This window comes from Stenella coeruleoalba (assembly GCF_951394435.1).
Source record: "Stenella coeruleoalba genome assembly, chromosome: X".
NCBI lineage: Eukaryota > Metazoa > Chordata > Mammalia > Artiodactyla > Delphinidae > Stenella > Stenella coeruleoalba.
Genome location: NC_137152.1, coordinates 60,138,938 through 60,155,156, shown reverse-complemented (window position 1 = coordinate 60,155,156; position 16,219 = coordinate 60,138,938). Strand labels below are relative to the sequence as shown.

At 39.0% G+C, this 16,219-nt stretch overlaps 1 protein-coding gene across 1 annotated transcript in view; it reads right to left on the bottom strand.

Annotated features, from left to right (window-relative positions):
- ATP7A (ATPase copper transporting alpha) overlaps positions 1–14,728 on the bottom strand; it is a 139,595-nt gene extending 124,867 nt beyond the window's left edge. Inside the window, exon 1 of the mRNA XM_079910785.1 lies at positions 14,510–14,728. The gene's annotated coding sequence lies outside the window, so the exon portion shown is untranslated. The remainder of the gene's footprint in view (positions 1–14,509) is intronic.
- Between the last annotated feature and the right edge of the window lie 1,491 nt (positions 14,729–16,219).

Sequence of the window (16,219 nt, the reverse complement as noted above, 5' to 3'; positions counted from 1 at the left end):
TTTTTTTATATTTACTCGTTTGTTGTATTTTTTAGATTCCACATATAAGTGATATCATGCAGTAACTGTCTTTCTCTGATGTATTTCACTTAGTATAATGCCCTCCAAATCCATCCATGTTGTTGCAAATGGCAAAATTTCATTCTTTTTTATGGCTGAGTAACGTTCCATTGTATATATACCACAGCTGCTTTATCCATTGATGATGGTTTTTTACTGAGATATTTTTTCTCTGGACTACCCTCCCTCTTAACTAACAGACTGCATTCAGATAACTGTGCAGCAGAGTTAGAGGTATAGCTAATGACTCCAAAGGACAAATGCCTCCCACAGAGATGAAGACTATAACTCTGTCTTCATTAACACTATTTAATCAGCCAAACCAAAAAGGTACCAAGTAGATTTATACCACCAACCCCATACACGCCAGCATTCAACTCATGTTGGAGAATACTGTAATACTCAGCATATGTGGTATAACTCGGTGACCCACTTTGCTGATTAAGCAAAGATATCTCCCCTATCAGGTAAGAATATAATCAATTGTGCCAGTACTTTTTTTTTAAAGCAGCTAATATGTTGATAGAAAAAGTATTTTGTCTTAATTTTTATAGTTGAAACATTCATGTGGTATAACTAAAACCTAAAAAAAATACATATCTATTTTTCAGAATATTTTGACTTTTCCTAACGTCCATATTTCTCATAAATTTTGTTTTTATCAGATCAAGGTCCAAAGAACAATTTTCATCATGAAGTAATCAAATACTCCATAAAGATAGCCCAGATCTATATCCCCATCCACACCCAACTTCTCAATTCCTTTAATGTCCTGTTTTACAGACTCTGGTTAACAAAGGTGAAAATATGGTAACACGCCTCTTGTTCAAAGTTGAATCACTATCAGAATAGATAAGGATGAAAAATTATGTACTGGAAATATATGGGAGTTCAGTTTATAAAAAGGAACTAGCAATTCAAAATTGTCAAGGACAACTGTTTAGCCAGGTTTTTTTGTTTTGTTTTGTTTTTTGTGCGGTACGCGGGCCTCTCACTGTTGTGGCCTCTCCCACTGCCGAGCACAGGGTCCGGACGCGCAGGCCCAGCAGCCATGGCCCACAGGCCCAGTCGCTCTGCGGCATGTGGGATCCTCCTGGACCGGGGCATGAACCCGTGTCCCCCGCATCAGCAGGCGGACCCCCAACCACTGTACCACCAGGGAAGCCCTAGCCAGGTATTTTTATATAGATGAATGAGAACAAATTCAGAGAAGGCCTACATCACTTCACATCCTTAAGAGTTTTTAACTGGCAATTTTCAAGTGCTTTGTTATCACAAGCAGAAGACCTAATACTGATGGCTATATCAAATCCACTGAATTGCTGAGAAAAAATGTTATTTTAAACTCAATGTACAGTTGTTGAACAGAAATCAAGACAAATAGCCATCAACAATAGTTACTATTTTTAGAATTTGAAGTGCAAATTCATTACGATTGTCAAGAAGATGTCTTTTTTCAGAATTCATTCCTTAGTTCTGTGATTCTGTGCTTTGTTAGGAAGCACTAGGATGAATTTTGTCATCTCACAAAACAAACATTCTAAAATAGGCTGAGAAATTCAAGAAATAATCCCAGTTACCACTTCATCAAAAAGAATAAAATACCTAGGAATAAAGCTACCTAAGGAGACAAAAGACCTATAACCCCAAAACTATAAGATGCTGATGAAAGAAGTCAAAGATGACACAAAGAGATGAAAAGGTATACCATGTTCTTGGATAGGAAGAATCAATATTATCAAAATGACTATACTACCCAAGGCAATCTACAGATTCAATGCAATCTCTATCAAATTACCAATGGCATTTTTCACAGAAATAGAACAAAAAAATCTTAAATTTATAATGGAGACACAAAAACCCCAAATAGCCAAAGCAATCGTGAGAAAGAAAAACAGAGCTGAAGGAATAAGGCTCCTTGACTTCAGACTACACTACAAATCTTCAGTCATCAAAACAGTATGGTACTGGCACAAAAACAGAAATATAGGTCAATGGAACAGGATAGAAAGCCCAGATGTAAACCCACTCACCTATGGTCACCTAATCTATGACAAAGGAGGCAATGACTACACAATGGAGAAAAGACAGTCTCTTCAATAAATGGTGCTGGGAAAACTGGACAGCTACATGTAAAAAACATGAAATTAGAACATTCTTTAACACCATACACAAAAATAAACTCAAAATGGATTAAAGACCTAAATATAAGACCAGATACCATAAAGCTCTTAGAGGAAAACATAGGCAGAATACTCTTTGACATATATCACAGCAATATCTTTTTCGATCCATCTCCTAGAGTAAGTGAAATAAAAACAAAAGTAAACAAATGGGACTTAATCAAACTCAAAAGCTTTTACACAGCAAAGGAAACCATAAACAAAATGAAAAGACAACCCACAGGGACTTCCCTGGTGGTCCAGTGGTTAAGAATCCGCCTTCCAATGCAGGGGATGTGGGTTTGATCCCTGGTCGGGGAACTAAGATCCCACATGCTGCGGGGCAACTAAGCCCACATGCCACAACTACTGAGCCCGCATGCTCTAGAGCCCGTGCACCACAACTACAGAGCCCACACACGACAACTAGAGAGCCCACATGCCACAACTACTGAGCCCGTGTGCTCTGGAGCCTGCACACCACAACTAGAGAGAAGCCCGTGCACCTAATTAAGAGCCCACACGCCATAATGAAAGATCCTGCATGCCGAAATGAAGATCTCGTATGCCACAACTAAGACCCGACGCAGCCAAATAAATAAATAAATATTTTTAAAAAGAGAAAAAGACAACCCACAGAAAGGGCCAAAATATTTGCAAATGATGCTGCAGAAAAGGGATTAATCTCCAAAACTTACAAACAGCTCAGGAAGCTCAATATCAAAAAAACAAACAATCCAATAAAAAAATGAGCAGAAGACCTAAATAGACTTTTCTCCAAAAAAGACATACGGATGGCTAAGAGGCACATGAAAAGATGTTCAACATCGCTAATTATTATTAGAGAAATGCAAATCAAAACTAAAATGAGGTATCACTTCACACCAGTCAGAACGGCCATCATCAAAAAGTCTACAAACAATAAATGCTGGAGAGGGTGTGGAGAAAAGGGAACCCTCCTACATTGTTGGTGGGAATGTAAATTGGTACAGCCACTATGGAGAACAGTATGGAGATTCCTTAAAAAACTAAAAATAGAGCTACCATATGATCCTGCAATCCCACTCCTGGGCATATATCTGAAGAAAACCATGGTTCAAAAGGATACATGCACGCCAATGTTCTTTGCAGTGCTGTTTACAATAGCCTAGACATGGAAACAACCTAAATGTCCATCGACAGAGCAATGGATAAAGAAGATGTGGTACACATAAATAAGAATGAAATAATGCCATTTGCAGCAACATGGATGGACCTAGAGATTGTCATACTGAGTGAAGTCAGACAGAGAAAGAGAAATATTGTATATCGCTTATATGCAGAATCTAAAAAGAAATGATACAAATGAACTTATTTACAAAACAGAAACAGACTTAGAGAATGAACTTATGGCTACCAGGGGGGAAGGGTTGAAGGATGGGATAGATTGGGAGTTTGGGACTGCTATATTAAAAATAGATAACCAACAAGGACCTACTGTACAGCACAGGGAACTCTGCTTAATACTATGTAATAACCTAAATAGGAAAAGAATTTGAAAAAGAATAGATACATGTATATGTAAAACTGAATCACTTTGTTGTACACCTGAAACTAACACAACATTTTTTTTTTTTTTTTTTTTTGCGGTACGCGGGCCTCTCACTGTTGCGGCCTCTCCTGTTGCAGAGCAAGGCTCCAGACGCGCAGGCTCAGCAGCCATGGCTCACAGGCCCAGCTGCTCTGCAGCATGTGGGATCTTCCCGGACCCGGGCACAAACCCTCGTCGCCTGCATCGGCAGGCGGACTCTCAACCACTGCACCACCAGGGAAACCCTAACACAACATTTTTAATCAACTCTACTCCAATATAAAATAAAAAATTTTTAAATAATAATAATTAATTGAGCGATTTATGTTCAAAAAATAAAATAAAATAGGCTGAAATCTTTAGAAAGTTGGTTCTCGTAGACTAAAAAAATATTCTTTACTACAAGGAGCTATTTTTTCCCCCATTTAAAACATGCAGTTTTCACAAAGTGGATGCTTCCCTTTAGTTAGTTAATAATTTAAAGGGGGTTCACCTTCTTAATTCTTCAAAAGCCATGGGGAGTCAAGCTATAACTAAATCCTAAATTTTGGTTTAGTGTATGCTGTTGGGTCTTTGAAATAAATTATTATAGCACTCCTTCTCTTGCCTTACCTGCCCTTTTTTTCTATTTCTGATCAAGGGTTCATGTGGACAAACACACACATGCATATACATAAGACACAGACTGAACTTACTAACATCTTCCAGCTAAAAACTAATTCTGACAACACCTCCTTTTGAAAAAGGTATGGCTATGAATGTGGGACATTAAAGTTGAACACAGCACAGAGAAAAGTGAACAGATCAAATTAGGAAAAGTATAAGTATCTATGTTCAAAGATGATACTGCCATACTTTGGTGCGAAACAAATACCTGGCTAGATACTCGCAAATCAGTCTCTTCAACATGCACATCCAATACTGAGTTCGATGGAAACGGCTGGATTAATCTGAAAAGCTTCATATCATAATTATAAGCCAAGTTCCTAAAAAGTGGGTAGAACTTGGGCAATATAAAAAGACATATATGGAGAACTAAAGCACCAGTTGAATAGAGAGGAAAAAGTCTTACATGGGAGCAGGAAAGCAGGTTTGCCAAGTCAGAATCGAGGGTACAGGTAGGATTATAGCAGGAAATAAGAATAACATAACTTTACATTCATATAGCTCATTTCTGTTTACAAAGAAATCTTTCAAAAATTATTTCATTGGAGGGACTCCCCTGGTGGTCCAGTGGTTAAGAATCAGCCTTCCAATGCAGGGGATGCAGGTTCAATCCCTGGTCGGGGAACTAAGATGCCACATGCCGTGGGGCAGCTAAGCCCACGCACCGCAACTACTGAGCTCGCGTGCCACAACTAGAGAGCCCATGTGCCACAACAACAGAGCCCACGTGTTCTGGAACCCATGCACCACAACTAGAGAGAAGCCTGTGCACCACAACAAAGAGCCCGCATGCTGCAACTAAGACCTGATGCAGCCAAAAAAATTTATATATATATATGAATAGATTTTTTGAAGACAACAGGTATATTCATTAGGCAATTCTTTAACTGGACATACATCTTTGGCATCAGACAGACTTGGACTTGAATCCAAATTCTGTTATTTATTAGCTCTGTGACCTCCAGCAAATTGTTTGATCTCTCTGACGCTCAGTTTCCTCATCAGAACAATACAGATAACTCTTACTCATGGGACTGTTAAAAGGAGTATATCAGATAACATATGTAAAGTTCTTGTCACATAATTCCATCTCCTCTTAACCTTACAAACATTGCTAAGTGCCCAGTATCTTTTTAGGTTCTGCGCTAGGCCCAGCTGGGGATACAAAGGTGAATGAATATGACATGGGCTCTGCTTTCAAGGGGCTCAGAGATGAAGGAAGGGAGTTCAGTGAAGACTTCACAGAAGAGATGCTTTAATTGTGTCTTTTTCCTTCCTTTAAAATAAAAGGAAGGGACTTCCCTGGTGGTCTAGTGGGTAAGACTCCACATTCACAATGCAGGGAGCCTCGGTTCGATCCCTGGTCAGGGAACTAGATCTCGCATGCATGCCACAACTAAGAGTTCACATGCCACAACTAAGAGTCCGCATGCCTCAACTAAGAAGTATGCATGCCACAACTAAGAGTCCATGTGTCACAACTAAGACCAGGCACAGCCAAAATAAATAAATATTTTTTTAAAAAAATAAGAAATAAATATCAACTGGATAAAAAGAGAAAATATAGACAAGCAAATATAAAAATAAACAATAAATCAGTCCACCAACAAGAAACAACAAATGTTAAAATTCTGAGGTAGGGATGTATACATGTGTGTACGTGTAAGTTTATGAGGTTATGTGTATGTATGTATAAGCACACGTTTTAAATAAAAATGATATGCTATTCTATTTTATAACATGCTCCTTTTCATTCAACACTGATGAAAGAAATGTCCACATATCGAGGTATGGGGAAGTCATTCTGACTTATATATGATTTAACTCGAATCTTATGCTAACTAAAACAGCCTGTTTGTGGCCTATCAAACATACATTGTACATCTGCTTTGATTATTAAAGAAAAGAGCACACTGACCGGAAGTAAAGGATGTCCATGTTAAAAATAAAGATTAAATGCCTCCCTTCCTGGACAGCAATGCTGGTACTCATTCAATGATAAGCCTCCTTTTCAGGTGCCAATGCCATACTGATTAGTTGTGTACATGCTGATCTGTTCTGGTGTTTTGGTTTTTTTTTTTTTTTGAAACCTTGAAGGAATGTATCCCTGATTTGTTTGATGTTCTTTATTCTGACAAGATATAAAACCATGCTGAAAATGATGCTTCTCTGGAGCAGTTCCTCAGAGTTATCTGAGAGGCTGTCTCTGGGCTATAGCACTCAGTTTGGATCAAATAAAACTCTATTCCTATTATAGAATGTTTATTGATTATTGATCAACAACACTATAATGAGCATTTTTCTATGTCAGTAAATATTAATATATAATAATACCTAATACTTTTTACTATTTTAATCTTCACAACCCAACGGGATATGTACTATTATTACCTCCATTTTACAGATAATGAAACTGAGACACAGAGAGGGAAAGAAACGTTCCCAGGGTCACACAGCTATTAAGGGACACAATCAAAATTCGAAGCCAAGCATAGTCTAGAGTCTGTGCTTTTAATCACCAATATATATGCCGCAATTTTAAAAAGCTGAATACACTGTGGAAAACATTATCGAGGTGGCTCAAAAAACTAAAAATAGAACTACCATATGACCCAGCACTTCCATTACTGGGTATATATCTACTAAGAACAAAAACACATTCGAAAAGTTATATGCACCCCAAAGTTCACAGCACCATTATTTTACAATTGCCAAGATATGAAAGCAACCTAAGTGTCCATAAACAGAGGAATGGATAAAGATGTGGTGTACACAGACACACACACACACACACACACACACACACACACACATACAAAATGGAACATTACTCAGCCATACAAAAGAATGAAATTTTGTCATTTGCAACAACATGGATGGACTTGGAGGGTATTATGCTTGGTGAAATAGTCAGACAAAGAAAGACAAATACTGTATTATATCACTTATATGTGGAATCTAAAAAATACAACAAACTAGTGAATATAACAAAACAGAAGGAGACTCACAGATATAGAGAACAAACTAGTGGTTACCAGTGGGGAGAGGGCAGGGGGGAGGGACAACACAGAGGTAGGGGATTAAGAGCTACAAACTACTATGTATGAAATAAATAAGCTACAAGGATATATTGTACAACTCAAGGAATATAGCCAATACTTTATAATAACCATAAATGGAGTACAACCTTTAAAAATTGTGAATCACTATATAGTACACACTGCTCTTAGGGCTCTATATGTATTAATTCATTGAAATCCCACCGTTATTGCTGCCATTTTGGAAATCTGAAGGAACTGAGGCACAAAAGGAAAGAGACAAGCTCAGGGTCATATAAGCAGTAAACAGAGGAGCTGGGGTTCTAACCCAGGCAGTGTGGGCCTGAGGGCCCACTCTTAACCCTCTATTATACTGCCTCCCCAAAACAGTAGATCACAATAAAATGGTGACGTTATGCCTTGAAAATATCAAGAGAATAATATCCAATAATCCAGAAAATGTAACCAGCAATGTCCCAATTTATGCTTGCTTATTAACTTTCATTATATGTTCTCTTAGTACAGTTTAAGTTCTAAGCATGTTGTAAATATCAAAGTCTGGCCAAGTGCAAAGATGTGTTTATTGTAAAGATGAAAAAAACGCATAGTCCATTTCTTTTCCTGGGACTCTGAGAATACAAATAAGACTAACACCATTTTAAGTATTAGGTCATTTAGCTTATCCTTAAAAAACGTAATTAGCTAAAAACAAAACTATGGTCTTTACTTTTGAACTTCATTTCTAAGTACCAAGGAAATTTTGAGGTAATGATACTTTAATTTTTAATCATCAAATCTATTTGCTCATTCATACTTTCAAATAAGATAAATGAGTGTTTCCCTCTTTAGGACAAACAAGGAACTTAATTCCAATAGACCTAATTTTGCTCAAATGTCTGTTTTTTTTGGTTTTTTGGGGTTTTTTTTTTTGCGGTACGCGGGCCTCTCACTGTTGTGGCCTCTCCCATTGCGGAGCACAGGCTCCAGACGCGCAGCCTCAGCGGCCATGGCTCACGGGCCCAGCCGCTCTGCGGCATGTGGGATCTTCCCGTACCAGGGCACGAACCCGTGTCCCCTGCATCAGCAGGCAGACTCTCAATCACTGTGCCACCAGGGAAGCCCTATGTATTTTTTTAAAAAATACAGTTCCTTTATGTTAGATAAGAGCATAGGTTCTAAAGCCAGACTGACTGGCTTTAAATCTCAGTTTAGCCACTTGCTAGGTCTAGGAATAAAATTTGGCCCTATGAAAGAATATGTCAACACTTACCAAACTGCAAACAATAGACAAAGTACCAGATTTATTTTTTTTCATACCAGACAAAGGAACAGTTCCGGTCTCCTTTACTTATGTGCACCCCCCTCCAAAAAATGTAAGATTCAAAATCCCATGACTTACCATTTGCCCTAAAGTTAAGAAACAGGAATTAACGGGTTAGTTTTATAATAAACACAGCAGACAAACTCTTAAGCAATCTTTTTTTTTTACTGAGGTATAGTTGATTTACAATATTATATAGGTTTCAGGTGTTACAATTTTTAAAGGTCATATTCCCTTATAGTTATTATGAAATATTGGCTATATTCCTTGAGTTGTACAAAATATCCTTGTAGCTTATTTATTTCATACATAGTAGTTTGTAGCTCTTAATCTCATACCCCTATCTTGCCCCTCCCCTCTTCTCTCTTCTCACTGGTAACCACTAGTTTGTTCTCTATGTCTGTGAGTCTTTTTCTGTTTTGTTATATTCATTAGTTTGTTGAATTTTTTAGATTCCACATATAAGTGATATCATACAGTATTTGTCTTTCTCTGTCTGACTTATTTCACTTAGCGTAATACCCTCCAAGTCCATCCATGTTGTTGTGAATGGCAAAATTTTCATTCTTTTTTATGGCTGAGTAATATTCCATTGTACGTGTGTGTGTGTGTGTGTGTGTGTGTGTGTGTGTGTGTGAGTGTGTGTGTGTGTGTGTATGAGTGTGTGTGTATATATCTATATCTAGATAAAGCAGCTGTCTGTATGTATCTATAGAAATATAGATACATACAGACAGCTGCTTTAAACAGTCATCTGTTGATGGACACTTAGGTTGCTTCAATATCTCAGCAATTGTAAATAACGCTGTTATGAACATTGCAGTACATGTATCTTTTGGTTTTTTTCAGGTATATACCCAGGAGTAGAACTTCTGGGTCATATGGTAGTTCTATTTTTAGATTTTTGAGAAACCTCCATACTGTTCTCCACAGTGGCTGCACAAATTTACATTCCCACCAACAGTGTATGAGGGTTCCCTTTTCTCCACATCCTCATTAGGCAATCTGAATCATACCCTGACACTCAAGGTCACATATTAATTTATTCCTTTATCCATCATTATATGATGAATTTAAGGCTTTAAAACTCTCTGAAGGCTAGGAAGGTTTTTATGACTAAAATTAATCCTGTTATCACCTAGCTAGAAACAGATAAGTAAGACAAAATACTTCGCTTTTGATGCACAATACTTAATGACATATGACACCAATCTGATTGTTAATACATAAAAAAGTACTTACATTTGTGATTAGTACTTAATACCAAGATACTGTGGCTATAAATTTGAACTAAAAAGTGATATTTAGAACTAACAGTGAAATGGTATAGTAAAATAAGAGAAAGCATTTATTGGCCAAAATGAAATTAGCTAATTTTATTAATTATAATAAAATTATAATTATATATTAAATATATATTTATATATTATATTTATTATATATATTATATTTATATATAGTTATAATTATATTAAGCATAATTATAATTAATATAAAATTCAATTAATTGAAATTAATAATAATTTAATATTAATGTTTTGGTATTATTAATATATTTACCAATAATCAATACAATATTACTTTCTATTTTAATTTAATACTATTAGATTAATGATTAATTTAATAATTCAATTAGAATTCTTAGCGCAAAAAACTTCATCATCACGAAAAAATTAGACACCTTTTTCCACTACCATTTTCAGTGCAAGGATCAACAAAGGAAACTACGCATGGAAACAAAAAAAAAAGAAATTACGCGTGGAACTCTGTAACAACTAAGCTCTCTAAGCTTTTGTTAGCTCAAGGATCAACTCTTTTTTTTTTTAATTTATTTTTTGGTTGTGCTGGGTCTTCGTTGCTGCGTGCAGGCTTTCTCTAGTTGTGGCAAGCGGGGGCTACTCTTCGTTGCAGTGCAGGGGCTTCTCACTGCAGTGGATTCTCTTGTTGCGGAACACGGGCTCTAAGTGCGCGCACTTCAGTAGTTGCAGCCCGTGGGCTCAGTAGTTGCGGCACGTGGGCTCTAGGGCACACGGGCTTCAGTAGTTGTGGCGTGGGGGCTCCGTAGTTGTGGTTCACGGGCTCTAGAGCACAGGCTCAGTAGTTGTGGCACACCAGCTCAGTTGCTCTGCGGCATGTGGGATATTCCCCGACCAGGGATCGAACCCATGTCCCCTGCATTGGCAGGCGGATTCTTAACCACTGTGCCACCAGGGAAGTCCAAGGATCAACTCTTAAGTATCCTCATGACCCCAGAGATCAGCTACAAATTTATCCTAAGTAGTCCTGAGAATTTTGTTTAGCAGGCTCTCTGCTGTGGAATTCTTCCTCTCTGTTCTTCAACCTCTGTTGACACTGTTTCAGGTCTTAACAGAAGCCCTTTTAATGCCCTCCTCTCCTGAGTGGTGGGCAGCATGCTTCAGGTGAACGTTCAAGAGATCAGAAACCATTTCTCCAAAATTATAAGAAATATACAGTGTTCTGCAAACTCAGGTGGGAGTAGGGGAAGGAAGTAATTCCAGTATTATTTGCTCCCTATCTGCTTTGGTTGTGACATCAAATGCACAAGCAGATCAGGAGCAATTACTAGAGCATAAAACAAAACACTTGAACTTTTTTACAAACAAAATCAACTAAGGTAAATGGTCAGCCTAAAACAATTTCCCTAAGATGTGGAATAATCCATTTATTCCAATTAGTAAATTGTTAAACGTTCTCCTGATTATAGGTCTGGAAAAGTGGACTTCTACACTAGAGAATTATAAAGTAAAAACAGGTAAAAAAAATTTAATCCTTCAGCCATACCTGTATAATTATAAATATAAATGGAAAACGCAGGCCAAAGCACAGCTAATTGGCTCATTTTATCCTCATTTCCTTCAAGGACAGAAATATCTGTGAAAACTGATGCAATCTACCAATATCCCACACAAATATGAGCCCACAAAGATGAGGAAATCAATTTTCTTTTTTCTTTTTTAATTTATTTTTGGCTGCGTTCGGTCTTCGTTGCTGCACGCCTGCTTTCTCTAGTTGCAGCGAGCAGGGGCTACTCTTCATTGTGGTGCACCGGCTTCTCATTGCAGTGGCTTCTCTTGTTGCAGAACACAGGCTTTAGGTGCACGGGCTTCAGTAGTTGTGGCACACAGGCTCAGTAGTTGTGGCTCACGGGCTGTAGAGCACAGGCTCTGTAGTTGTAGCTCACAGGCTTAGTTGCTCCTTGGCATGTGGGATCTTCCTGGACCAGGGCTCGAACCTGTGTCCCCTGCATTGGCAGGCAGATTCTTAACCACTGCACCATCAGGGAAGTCCCAGGAAATCCATTTTCTAATAGTGCTGGAGAAACTAGAAACATATTTATGAAACCAGAAACATCCTACCCTTTCACTTTAATGGAACACATTCTAAAAGTATTGTGACACTATTTCTGCCATACTATCTCAGCAAGTAAGTAAGCAAGTTATATCACGTGAAATCAACCTGAACACTGTGATTTATAAATGAAACACATGGTTGCTGGGACAATAGACTGAACTGAAATAGGCCAACTGTTGCCTGCCTCTCCCACCCCCCACCCTCACTGTGATTTATGTCCTAAGAAAGAGTTCTGTTTAAAAACAAAACTGTAAAACCTTTAAAAGCTGAACTTCCCTTTAACAAAGATAAGTAGAAGGAATTTTAAGACAAAACTCCCAAATATTATTCTCATTTATGCCAGTGCCTGTATCATGTCAGACAAACCTCTCCTCACAATTTACTTTCCCAACTGGCCAAAGAAAATTATTTTCACTCAATGGGATGTCAAAAGTCTTGATTAAAGTTTGCCAAGCATTTTTAAACATGTAGATAAAAAGCAGTTATAATGAGGAATTTATAAAAAGGAATGTGTTGCCTTAGATCCCTCCCAGAAGTAAAGGTTGTGGTATGTTAGGGTTATTTTTGCTTGCTCTCTCACTCTCACTTTCAAACAAATTTTACCACTTCTGCATGCATTTTTCAAAGAAAAACAACCTTCTGCATTAGAGACGAGGGGTGTTAACCTATCCTTTGGAGGAATTAGTGTTTAATCTAACGCTACCTAAAGGTCAAGAATCAAGATCTAAGACTATGACTGTAAAAAAATAGTTTCTATCAGGTTAAGAAGGCCAGTAGAGAAGTCATTTTGTAGGAGACAAGGAAATACAGAAATTCCTTGGGGAAAAACTGGAACGCCTTCTGACTTCACACAGTGTTGTTATTCATTCCCAGCAATTTTTAAAAAAAGATTCCAAATTATATTTAAGACACGACACTCAGTCAGAATTAAAATATAGCAAGCTTTACTTTTTCTCTTTTACATTTGAGTTTACATCAGAATTAAATCTCACACATTAACACTGCTTTTGTCACTTCATGGGTTTTCTTCCTATATATAAGCTTTTTTATTGGCTGGAGGGTAGTCGGATATGGTTGTAAGCTTACCAGTTTTGAATTCTATATTTTTTTCTTTTAAACAGTGACATTTTGGAAGATGTGGCTGTGTTAAAGATGTTGATGTACAATGTATTGCTGGAGGCATCTTTCCTGCCCCCCAAGCCTTTGCTCACATTATTTCATGTACCTGGGCTGTCGTCCCCTACCTCCATTCCTGCAAAGCTAAATCCTATCCATTTTTCAAGGCCCAGCTCAAAAGCTCCCTTCCCTACACTCTCATAACACTTTCTGTTTCTAATATACATTACTGAGATTAAAAGGGTGTATCTGTCTTTCCTACTACATTGTGAGACCCTTCAGTACAAATAGGAAAAAAACCCTCTCATGTCATGACTGTAGAAACAAGAAAGTTTGAAAGATTAAAAAATAAAATTTCAGTTCAAAATATCCTTTAAAAAGGATGAGATAAGCAATGTAGTTATTCAGTAAGTGGGGCTGCTAGAATCCATTGTCTTCATAACTGAACTCAACTTGAATGCAAACTCTCTTGAGGCTAGGGACTTCATCTTATTTCTTGTGTATACCCCCCTACCGCCCCCCACACCTCAATATCACCTAATTCATTGTTCTGCACATCTTAAGTCTCAATACAAAGTCATACCACTGTAGATGAAGAGGGTGTAATTAAAACAAAAACCAGATGCTGAATAATATTAACCTGCGAAACGATGAAAGAGTTGCCAGTGCTTAGGATAAATAACTTCAACGTCTACAAGAAAAAGTGTCAAAGAAAAAGATGCCACAGGGTGCAACAAGGATGGAGAGTAACTTTACTGGGAAGGGTCAGAATAAACAAAATGAAATGGAAACAAGAGTGCTCTCTCAGTTTACTTCATGCTCCCAGAGCGAGACAAGAAGCAAAATATCTAATTTCTTTACATTATTTCATTAATAATGGTGATCAGTCCATGTGACCTCCAAAATCGGGCACAGACCTTCTTGTACCTTCAATTAATTAGGTAACATGGGCTATGGATGATCAGGACACTTCCTCAGGAGGGGACAAGAAAGCGACAGGGGTCAGGACCCAATCTTCCCTCCTCTATCCCCTGTTAGGGGAGGTAAAACAAGAGTGTAATGCATACCTGAGTTGTGAAGCAGTAAGAGTTTGGAAACTCCCCCAGATTAAAATCACCTTCTCGCCACACTCGGTAGTACAGACTGACAGTACAGAAAACCCCTTCTGTAGAAGGGGACGACGGGAAGCCGACATAGGACTTACCTGTTTTTTCTGTCCTGTGGTTAAACCTCCGGATCTACGCAGCCGGTGGCGGCGACAAATCCAGGCGCGTAGGCTCCGATCTCACACACCAGGAGAAGTCACAGTAGCCGCGGCGGCGATGGCGGCGACGGTGGCGGCAACCGCGACGGCCGCGGCGTCGCCAACTCCTCCCTCCGCTTCTTCCCGGAGCCGCCCGGCCGCCGCTTTTACCCCACCTTCCCCCCCCACTTCCGGGTGATGCCCCGGCCGGAAGCAGCCGGCGAGGCGGTGGGGGACGTGTCACGTGAAAGGGGAAACGACCAGACTCGAGTCAAGCTTCTCCCTCTCCCTGCAGCGCCTGGCCTGACACACAGCCGCCAGCGAAAATCTTCCTTTTTGGCTCTGTAGCGAGTCCTCTTCCCAGCTCACCAAAGACAAAACAACCCCCCCCCCCCACCACCAAAACCTGCAGTTTCCTAACCTGAAGCCAAGAAGGACCTTAGACTTACTTATAATCTTCTTCTGGATAGTTCAGCCTCTCATAGCATGACATTAACGTGCTCCTGTTAGACTGTGTAGCCTGACTCCAGATGAATTTACCCATATCCCTCAATTGAAAAATGATCTCTGCGCGCTCTCCGGTGAGGTCGTGGGAAACCGCGCTCATTCGCGCAAAATGGAATTCGCTTTGCTTCACTTCCGTGTTTCTCCAACAGAAAGGTGAACAGATGTGCATCAAAAGTTTAAAAAAAAATCGGTGGCTGAGGCTTGGAGGAGTGACATTAGATTCTGAGTGAGAATACCACTTAGGTAAACTTGGAAGGCCCAAAAGGCTAAAGCTTTTCTGCAAAACAGATGCGGGGGACACTGAGGGGTCTGTCCCAACTCAGCCTCCAGCCGACAAATCTTGTCAGTGGATTCTGCCCTGCTGTCCACCGTGCCAATGCAGTCAGTCAAGCTGGGCGGCGGAGCCTTGGGTTTTGCTTTCCAGAAGAATTGGTTCGTCTTAGGCGGCCACGGAGAAAACCCAAACACTGGAGCAAAACCAAAAACGGAAGCAGAGCACACCATTTACTTTTGAGGAAACTAGTGAACTTACATGATGGTTAGCATTCAAGGAAAAGCTACTTTATTCCCTGGCAGATTGTACAGCAGATGTCTAGAACTTATTCATCTTGCATAACTGAAACCTTATACCCATTGGTTAGCAATTCCCCATTTCCCCCTACCCTCTGCCCCTGGCAACCACCATTCTATTCTCTGCTTCTATGAGTTTGACTATTTTAGATACCTCATCTAAGTGGAACCATGCAGTATATGTCATTCTATGACTAGCTTATTCAGTTAGCATAATGTTCTAAAAGTTCATCTATGTTGCCACATACTGCGGGATTTCCTTCTTTTTTAAGGCTGAATAACATTGCACTGTATGTATATGCGTATTCGTTAGCCATTTGTCTGATGGACATTTAGGGACTTTCCACATCCCTGCTGTTATGAATAGTGCTGCAGTGATCATGTGAGTGCTAATGTCTCTTCAGTTCTTTTGGATAAGTACCCAGAAGTGGGTTTGCTGAATCATATGGTAGTTCTATTTTTAATTTATTGAAGAACTTCCATACTGTTTTCCTTAGCAGCTGCACCAACAGTGTACAAGAGTACCAATTTCTCCACATCTTTGCCAACACTTGCTTTTTTGTTGTTGTTGTTGTTCATAACCATTCTAACATG